Source organism: Meleagris gallopavo, chromosome 3 (assembly GCF_905368555.1).
Source record: "Meleagris gallopavo chromosome 3, MGAL_WU_HG_1.1, whole genome shotgun sequence".
NCBI classification, from domain to species: Eukaryota; Metazoa; Chordata; class Aves; order Galliformes; family Phasianidae; genus Meleagris; species Meleagris gallopavo.
The window spans coordinates 71,753,185-71,761,912 of NC_139406.1; the positions used below are offsets into that span (position 1 = coordinate 71,753,185).

General features: G+C 43.7%; 1 long non-coding RNA gene across 1 annotated transcript in view; it reads left to right on the top strand.

Moving 5' to 3' along the window:
* Positions 1-8,728, top strand: part of LOC146544768 (uncharacterized) — a 190,098-nt gene that overhangs the window by 8,610 nt on the left and 172,760 nt on the right. The window lies entirely within an intron of this gene.

Sequence of the window (8,728 nt, forward strand, 5' to 3'; positions counted from 1 at the left end):
TGAGCATTTTCTCTTGCTTGTGTAGTTTCCTCTGCACAAATTTCTTCAGCCCCATCCCTCCCTGCATCATATCTGGAGAGACTTACTGTGTTCTTGCCAAAGGCATCTATGTGCTGTGTCCTTCACTTTATGACTTGCATTCAGCCTCCTACTCACTTCTCTACTGCTCATGGTGCCCTGTGCTCCTCCCTGTCACTGCTTGTCACTACAGCATCCCTCCTTTCTCTCAGTGAGGCCTGTTGGTGACATGGGGTGGCAGTGATGGAGTCTGATGACATCAGCTCTGTGTCAGCGATCAGTCCATGATCATGACCATGAGCACCAGACCATGTGAGCTTCAGCTGCTTTCACTGGCCAGAGGAAACATCTGCATGTTGATGTTTACAATTAGAGAGGCGGTGCCCTTGCACCATGCTTTAGATAGATGTAAAACAGCTGCAAAAATAGCTGTGCTTCTTACCCCAGTCTCTCTCTTTTATGTGCTAGCTAAGTAACAGTTTGCTAAAGGACATGTATACACAAGGGCATCTATACACAGCCCTCCTAAAGTTTCTCCTTGGTAGATTTTTCCTTCTATTATTTCCTATATCCTTATCAATATTTAACATGTCAATTGTTTCAGCATAACTGATGTATCTGGGAGTGATTGTTGCTGAGCAGTTAATTAAAAACCAAGAATTTACAAGGAACTAAAGACAGTGACTCGATCCTTTTTCTACATGTCTGCCTCTACAAAAAGTGTTCCTAAAAAAGGCTTTGTCAAACTGGAAAAGAGGTGAGTGTGCAGTAAGAGAATGGCCATTTCAATGGACAGATGATATCTGTAATGTATCTTTATTTGTTTCTAATGTTAAGCACTTTAAGGAGAACAGCTTTGTTTGCAATAGTTCTGCCAACCTGGCAGCCAACTATGTGTACAATGTTTCTATAATTTTGAAAATGTGGTTTAAGAAAATCATGAAGTCATAGAATCACAGAATGGTTTGGCTTATAAGGGACCTTAAAGCCCACTCAGGTCCGACCCCCCTGCCATGGGCAGGGCTGCCCCCCACCAGCTCAGGCTGCTCAGGACCCCATCCAACCTGGCTTTGAATGACTCCAGGGATGGGGCACCACAGCTGCTCTGGGCAGCCTGTGTCAGTGCTTCACTGCTCTCTGAGTTAAAAACGAAAAGGGACAAAGTCCCTGATCAGCCTTCCTCTTTTCCATAGCATGTCACCACCCTAGATTTCACCTTAGAGTGGGGCTGGCATGTAAAATTTTGTAACTAGAAATGGAGACCCGATGTTCTTCTCAGAGGATGACAAATCCCTTAAACATTTTTTGTGACCTACCTGCAGGTGTAGGAAGCACACACCGAAAGTCACTGAGCAAGTGATGACAAAGGCAGGTATGCAATAAGCCTGTTTGAAGTGCAAGCGAGAGTATGCGTACAGTGTTTTGTGGAAGCTTAAATGAATTTAATTGACTCTGTTGAACTGATGTAATCTGTAGTTAGATAAGCTCCTAAGGTATGATTTTTAAACTGGTTTCCCTAGGAGAGTATCAGGAGGACTGTTCTTATTTCTGGCTTCCTAGGCCTGGGCAGAGATAAAGGAATGATACAAAACTACCCCAGCCGGTTTGATGTAACAGCAAAACACCAAACTGGTCCTACTGGGAAGCTGTTCTAGAGCCAGCAGCCATGCCTAGTTACAGGATGCTGCAGAGCTCAGACACAAAATCAGTATAGGGAAATACATCAGCCAACTGCCTTCGTTTTGCCTTTAATCAGTGCAGTGGCAAAAGAGGACTGTTGGCATGCAATTAGAGGCTAACGCCACTTGGCTAGGGATGCATTCTGCTGTAAGGGAGAGCTGACTTTGAGAACAGAAGCCCCATGAAGCCTTCAGCAGTGCTGCTTTTGCGTGCATGTCTGCAGCCTTGTTCATCCCATTAGTAAGTTACAAACATGAACGTCACCCAAAGCATTGAGCAGCATCACTGTCAGCATCACAGGGAGCCAGGAATGCCCATGGGTACTTGAAGCAAGGAAACAGGGAACAAACATTTGAGAACCTTAAAATCTTCATCTCGTGGTCAAAACCTCTTTCATTCTTCCCTTAGTTTCAAATTCTAGGACACTTAATGATGATACCCAGGGACTGCTCTTCCCTTTAGTGCCGAGTGGCACCATCCAGCTGAGCATCCTTTGCAGTAAGCCTACCCAGCACTTGTCACAGGGATAGCACACTGATGGTAGCAGTGCCATTTCCCAGACATAAAGTGAGGTGCTGTGGGGAAGAGAACCCCCTTGCAGGGGCCCAGCTGTGTGACTTACTATGTGTTTGTTCTCTTCTTGCTGTTACTGTGCAGCAGTGCTGACCAGCACTGATGGAGCCCTCAGTGGTGACCAGGGGGGCTTGATCCCTGCGCAACCATTTCATCCTTTAATTCAGGTTAATGCTCCAAGGAAATGCTGTGCTTATCCCCATTGCATAACCACACTTCAGACTGCGTAGCACAGAGACATTTTGGTGCCTGCGGACCTTATTTTAGCATCAGCTGCTCATGAAACTGCCACATTCCCAACACTGTCATATTGATTCAATTTACAAATCAAGTGGAGATAATTTCTCAAGGTTCTAAGAAGTAGAAATCTGTGGGCCAGGGCCACATTTTATTTACACTTTAAAGTCTGTGGCTGTAGCTTTTCTACTTCTACGTTTCTTTACCTTTCTGTGCTTTCTTCACTAGGGCTATCATCTGTGGAGTTTTTAAAGATATGATGCTTTACAGAGGGCTCATCTTTCTTTCAGACGCTCCAAGCAATGCAAATGTCTGAAATTCCCCAAACTTTGACAAAAATACAAGCTCTGCTGGAACCCTTGGCTTTTGTTATAGTGCCCAGGCACTGTACATGGAAGCACAAGCAATGCTGGCAGCTGGTGGGATGCTGCCCGGAGCATGGCAGGGATGCAGCCCTTTACACTCTCCTGCATGTAACCCAGTGGCAGGAGCTCAATGAGGATATCTGCACATGAGTGTGCTAATGAGCTGTACTCTACGTACCAGTGCTGAGTCAGAGTACGTTGGAGTGAAAAGATTTCCCTACAAACACACTTTGCATTTTGTTGAGAATTTGCCTCTGGGTTTTAAAAGCCAAAGTCAGCTGCTGCTCAGCTTATGGCCTTGCTTGCAGATCTTGCTTTCTATCTGCAAGCTCTAGTTTTTCTTCCAGCAGCACATACACCTGCAAAGCAAATGCAAGGCTGCTGACAACAGATCTGCTTTTCTTAGCTCCACTTCTCGGCCTCTGAGATGTACTGTGTGACCTCCCAGGCCCAGAGCTGATCAGTGCAGCAGGGAAGGGCACAGGAGAAGCAATGCTATATTTTAAAATGGTTTAAGTGTAAATGTGCTAAGTTAAGGGGAGACTGTCAAAAGTGTTGAGCTCCTGTCCTCTTCTCCTGTGTCCATCCACTCTGGGCTAAAATACAGCCCAAACCACTGGGTAGCATGAGAGAGGGATGTCCCTCCTGCTCCTCCAGGCAGAGGAACCCTCGCTATCTTTCCTTGGCCACCAATGGCATGCAGCAGCCACCACAGCCCCTGCACAACTGGTGGCACCTGTATGGGCTCAGCACAGTGTGCCTCGACCCTGGTGATGCCTCTCAGGCAGTGTTGATACAGTTCACTTGGACATGACTGTAGGAAGAGAGGAAAATATGTCATTTCAGACAAGTTAATGGGCTCCCATTTTGAGACCTTAGTCCTTGAAATAGCAGGACAGGAAATGTGAGTAACTTGCAGCATCAGACAGAAAAGGAAAGTGGCTGTTTTGCTCTTTTATGGCCTGTCAGGTATGGGACAATGAAGTGAGAATGTGCTGGGGCAGACCTGATGAGGTGCTGGTACTGTGCTGTTAGGCTGTTTGCTTTTTCCCTGCTTAAAGGTGTCCTTTGCCTTGTGATAGATGCTAGAAATACTCAGGTAACCAAATGCCCGGAGCTGGCTGAGAACTCTCGGTAGCGAATTGTTATTGCAAGGTCTGCAAAACCATTGGACATCTGGAAATGATCCGCTTTACAAACACATCCTTTATAAAGAACTAATACTCTCCAGGCTTTGGGAGCCATTTCCAATGTATGGCAGGGGGAAAGGAACTCTTTTGCAAAAACAGAGAGACGAAGGATTTTTGCTTACCCCAGCAGCTGTGTGTGAAGCACCTGGCTGGGCACTGGGTGCTGGCTGCTGCCAGCTGTGTCAGCAGCGATCCCAGGCACAGCAGGAGATGTGCCCAACCCACCATGTGCTGAGCAGATGGCCCTGGTTTCTCCTTGGCTTAAGTTGCCTTAGTAATTTGGTTCCAGAACGTTCTCTTCATGATTCCCCAAGACAGATATATGTCAGTGTTCTTCAGAAGCATTGGTAGACTCTTATACCACTCTCATTTTTCATAGTTTGATTGTTTCCAGCCTTCCTCACCAGAATTGAACTAAATATATATCTAGTGTGGAAAAAAAAAAAAAAATGTGAAAAGAGGTGTTTCAGACATGTGTGGGCAGATGCAGCTGAAAAACTGCCTTGAAGTGTTTCCAGGTCTCAATTTTAGCTTGAATAGTTTTTAGAAAAATCTGAAACGACTTTGGAGCATACTTGGGGGAAGAAGAGAGGAACAGAAATCATCATTCATAGAAAAGTCAATGCTGAGGATATTATGATTTTGTGTTGACTCTTCATTTCATCCACCAGTGCATTGACTGAATGGTGCCTTGCTTCGCTGTAGGTTCAGGGCAGATGGATTTCCCAAGATACACACAGAAATCAGAAAGAAACTCATGTCAAATGTTACTGAGCAACTGTAAAGAGAGTTTTGAGACCATTCATCTTTCACTTGTGAACCAGGTGCCTTCCTGATTCAAAGCACATAAAACAATGCTGCAGCAATGCTGCTTATACCTCTGAAGGGCTGGAACTGGTCTGCATCAGCTCTTACCAAGCCCCTCATCCAAAAATTAAACTAGATATTGCGTTGTGCACTAGGATTCAGGAACGTCTCTGACTTCTTTAGAGGCAATAAGACTAATGATAACACTTAATATGATAAAAGCTTTTCCTGTTAAAAGACACATACCCTTCTTCTTCACCATGCAAGTCAATCTCTTCCTGCAAGTGACAGTGGCAGGGACAGAATGAGACTGCACTACACCATGGTAAGCATTATTTTGGATAATCAGCCTCCAGATACAATCTCCTCCTAAACCCTTCAGCATATTTGAGATCATACCCTGATTACATTGACATGAAGGTCTTCCCAGGAAGGGACAGGCAGGTCTGCTGGAGCAATCTGTCCACTCCTTACCGGCATCCTGAGCAGCCGCTCTGCCAAGATAAGGAGCTGGATACTAAATTCAATCTTCCTGTCTGGGGTAGCTGCTTCCCCCTTCCTGTCAATGCTGTTTACATCAGTGCAGGCAGGACACAGTCTTCCAAGTACAGATTGCTGACTATTCCAATGCTTCTCTGCATTAGCTGAAAGACATACACTCTATTTGCTATCACAAGCATTGCATTATCTTATAATAAGGCCATACTGCTCCCCTTTAATTAGAGACTGAAACATTCAATAGACACCTTATAAATCCCAGTTTTCAATAGCCAATTAGCATTTTGTCCCTCTGTAGACAATCACTTTTAAAATAGATGTATTTAGGGTACTTGGGTCTGAAATATTATGTCTGTTTGTCCAGTATGAAAACATCTCTTCTTTCTCCCAGTTCTTCAGTGTAAGCTCTAAGGCTGTAAGGGTTTCAGTTTCATTAAATGCTCATGAAAAACTTTGACAATTTTATTGTATTTGAGTAACAGTTATAAACCACTGGCTTAGAGGCTTTTCACCTGAACGAATGTATCTAAAGTCTATCACCAGGAAACAGCTTGAAAAGTACTGCAAGAAGCCCATAGCACAAATTTTAGAGGAAAAACCTCAACCCAAATGAGTTGCATTCAGCTCACTTCTCCTTGTGGACATCTTTGTGGAACACAACGGTACCCTCTGGAGGTGCAGCTCCTTTCTTCTGCACGTCACTTCACTCTGCAGCTCAGGGGTCCAGCGTGGAAGTGACTGGGGGGCAGCAATGTGGGGCAGATCCAGCCCTGTCTTCTGGGCCAGACCTATGGGATTGCAGTCATCCTAAAAATCTCCTAGAGGGGACACCTCCTACGTGGTCCTTTTGTCCTTCCTTTTGATAAATGTTTTGAAGACATCTGAACTTCCCCCTACAGCACACTACTTTTATCTCTGTTATTTAGGTGTGTCTGCATTACTTCAGAACTAAACAAACAAAATCCAAAGCAAAGATAAGGTTTATTTATCAGCTGAAAAATATGTATCTACAAAGCCTTTTTATATGCAGTCTTCTGCAGTATACTACTCAGCCTTGCTTGCTGTTCTATTCTCTACTAAAACTTGTTGCCAACTTTTTCTCCTATTAAAGGGAAATAAATAAGGAAAAAAGTTACTGAGATTACTCATCTGTGGTGTAACTAGGCTAAATTCAGATGATACTCTTCACCAGCAAAATAAGCAACTTTTGATTTTATGGGTTAGATATATCTTGCTCCTGGTTAAAAGCACATTTTTGCTTCAGGTGCAGCAGTTAGCCTTGTAACTACAGAAAGAGGCACAACCTCACAGGTTAATAAAGACTGTATTTAGTACTTCCATCTGCTGACTTACTGAAGGACCTGAAGAGAGTTCAAGTGGATACAACATTTTATATCTTGCTGTTCACCAAAACCTTAACCACGGCTAACAGCTGATGTACTGCAAGGTGCAGGTACTTGGAAGATTCTCACTGCCAGCAGTCACATGCTTTGGAGCAGCTCCCATCTTCCATATTACTTTTCTTCATAGACAGAAACAATCATTTGGCATTTCTAGACCTTGATCTTACAATTTCTTTGTAAGTTTTGCCATCTTGTCACACCTTGAGCAGTGTGCTTTCGTAGAATCAGAGAAGGGCCTGGGTTGAAAAGGACCTCAAAGATCATCTAGTTTCAACCCCCTGCCATGAGCAGGGTCGCCAACCACCAGACCAAGCTGCCCAGAGTATATAAACTACATAAACTTTGTACTGGAAATCATGAGATTCTACATTACACAACCTCTGCTTGCCAAAATTGCTTAACAACATCCTCAGAGGAAATTAATTTGGGCAGGGTGAACGGTAAATCCTGAAGACTCAGTTCTTCCTCTGATGTTGCTAGAAGATAGATATATGTGTGTGTATGTACGTATGTATGTGTATATGTTTATGTATATGCACACTCATTTTTACTATGATTCTTTAGCTGAGGGCTAAAAGATAATCAGCTTCAGTACAGGTCAAGGACCACTTGAGTAGTTTGGATGAAGTAATGCAAAAATCAAGTGGAGTTGCCACAGATCTGGCTGCTCCATCTGTAATTACACCAATGGGAGACAAATACAAAAATAGGTAAATCTTCATTACTCTAGAAAAAAAGTCCGCGGTTGTATCGTTAAGCAGAAGCCCGGACTGCAACACTCAGCGGTGTTGCTCTGCCCTCTACAGACGACGTTGTGTAATCACATTTTACTCCCAAAGAGACTTCGAAAGTACGTCTGAAGCAGCAGAACTAAAGCTGTCAAAGTGAATTGAACATGCATAGGAGCTACCCTCTAACCACACACTGTGACACTGCAAAGCACGAGTAAGGTAAGTTGGGGGTATTTGTGAGACAGTGCTTTTTGTGTGTTCTTACCACATCCACACTGCCCATTCAGAATGTGAAATAATTGTTGCCCCAATGGCACCAATACCTGGAACTCAAGTGCAAAATGGATTATGACAGATATTTAGGTCAATTACTCTAATTTGTGTCATGCAGAATTTCTTCATGCTGGAGAAAAAAGATTTATTCCAACCCCCGCAGGCAGAGCAAGTTCTTCCTGGTACTTTGTCATAAAAAGATCCAAGAGACTGCAAATGGAGTGCTCCCTTCATCGATGCCCCATCTTTAAGTGATTGCTACGAAACCAGTGATAGCCTGCCTTCACTGACACATGAAGGCACCAGCATCCCACTCTGCAAGTTCAGCTATATGCCACCTCCCACAGCAACTGCCTCCAACTTCTATCCTAGCTAAGCGTTTGAGAAATGTGGTAAATGCATCTGCCTTTATGAATTCACTTCAATTTAATGTACTGTCCATGTGCTGTCTGATAGAGAATGATAAAACTCTTTTACTTCATGCATAGTTGCTACATCCCCACTGAGGTAAGAAAACAATATTTACTTGCTCTTTCTCGTGATCTGGCAATGCTTTTTTATTGGTGAAATTTCATGACCCTTTCAACATAGAAAACATGGTCCCACATCATTTTTGTAAGTCTTCTCTTAGACAGAAACAATGTATTAAGAGTCACAGTTTTCAAGAAACACAATTCAGATTTGTTCCAACTCTGCATTTTACTGACACATCTACATTTTAAAAAGACACTCCTCAATGCACATATGCCCAGTTCCAGGCATGGTAGGTGGCTCTCACACATGAGCAGCATGTGGCACTCCTTTATTTCCATCCCCGATAGGTTGGCCTGACTGTGGTTATCAGATTGTCGCATAGAAGGCAAAACTGGTTGGGCCCAGTGCGAAAAAAAAAAGCCTGGTAGGAGGAATTTGCTTTGGCAGCTCCCAACACAGCCCATTGTGTGACTGCCACT